Here is a 1,562-nt window from a genome sequence, read left to right as displayed (position 1 = left end):
AAAGAGCACTGGAATTGGAGACTGAAGGCTGTAGTTTAAGCCCTGGTTTTGTTTTTTTTTGCAGTCTTTGTTTCCTCATCTGTAATAGATAATACTTGCCTCTTGGGGGTATTTGTGAGGATCACATGGCATGTTGGTAACCTTTAAAATCTTAAACAAAGAAAGTGGTACCATAATATTATTATTTTGTAGTAGTAGAAGCCATAGACTTATTCTGTAGCTTTGGAAAGAATTTATTCAGTGATGTGTGTATTTTTTCTAATGCTTATATTTTGTTATTGATGCTATTATAATTTTAATCTCATTAAGGGTCTTGGTGGCCCTTAGCTGCTTTTCTGTAGTTGGCTTCTTGTCTCATTGTCTAACTTAATTTAGGAATTAAGGAGCAGAACCTCTAGAATCAGACTTTCCTAGCTTGAAATTTCAGTGCTTTTTCTGTCAGTTTCTACCTGTGTAACTTGGGCTACATATTTATCTTTAGTGGTGATAATAATTGTACCTCCTTATAGGATTGTGACAAGGATTAAATGAGGTGATGAATGTGAAGCTCTTATCAGAGTCTCGCTTTAACTGAATATTGACACCTTATTAAAGCCCCTATTCCCTCCTTTCATGATGAACAGATGAACTTGCATCTTGCTTTTCAGAGGAAATAGGAAATAGAGGCCATTCTTATGTGAACCCTATCCACTTCTCTTTTCTCTCAAGAATTTGTTCACTACCTGTTTTTACTCCTTAACGAGAGTAATTCTACCTGTCATTTTGTTCAATTCTGAGTCTTCAGTCTTTCCTCTCCACTTGGATCTTTTCTCTCATCTTTGAACCATTCCAGCTGAAGAGCCTCAGCCCTTTCTCAGTTTTTAAGTTGCTGATTTTAAAAAAAGGTTGGAAGAGTGGCCTTGTACTTCAGTGTCTCTATTGACTCCTTGAAAGAAAAAAATCAATAACTCCCTTATAATGTCTGCTTTTTGGGAGAAATTTGACCTGTTGACCATCCTCAGCTTCTTTGACATCATTATCTTCTTGGTTCTCCTCCTTTGACTAATTGTTCTTGGTCACTTTGTTATTTCCTTTTCCTTCTGACTTCCTTTTAAATATGGCTGGGTGCTCCTCAGTGTTACTGTCTCAGTTTTTTTTTTCTTCTTCTTCTTCTTCTTAGCTTCCTGTCTAATCTTGTACCCTCCCAGGACTATAGTTGTCACAGAACAATAATGGTCTCCTCATCTAGATCTCTGGTGGCATAGTGCCTAAGGCAGTTGACTGCTAACCAGAGGGCTAGCAGTTCAAATCCACCAGCCACTCCTTGGAAGCAAGACTGGGCAATCTGCTTCCGTAGTGATACCACCTCGGAAACTCAAGGAGGGATCACTGTGAGTCTGTGAGTCGGATTTGACTCGATGGCAGTGAGGTTTTTTTTTTTTTTTTCCCCTCTAGGTCTCAGTAGCTCCCTTCTCTCCTCAATTCCAGATGGACATATATACTAAAATGTCCCATAGGTATCTCAGTCTCTACATCTCAAAAAACAAATTTATTATCTAAACACCCCCTCCCCAACTGTTTCT

The 1,562-nt window shown here is 38.4% G+C and overlaps 1 protein-coding gene across 1 annotated transcript in view; it reads left to right on the top strand.

Moving 5' to 3' along the window:
* Positions 1-1,562, top strand: part of PSMD11 (proteasome 26S subunit, non-ATPase 11) — a 38,748-nt gene that overhangs the window by 27,171 nt on the left and 10,015 nt on the right. The gene's annotated exons all lie outside the window — the stretch shown is intronic.

The sequence above is a fragment of the Orycteropus afer genome, unplaced genomic scaffold (genome assembly GCF_000298275.1).
Source record: "Orycteropus afer afer isolate SDZICR_OR568_19922 unplaced genomic scaffold, OryAfe1.0 scaffold00042, whole genome shotgun sequence".
Taxonomy (NCBI): Eukaryota; Metazoa; Chordata; class Mammalia; order Tubulidentata; family Orycteropodidae; genus Orycteropus; species Orycteropus afer.
This window is presented reverse-complemented; position numbering and strand designations above follow the sequence as displayed.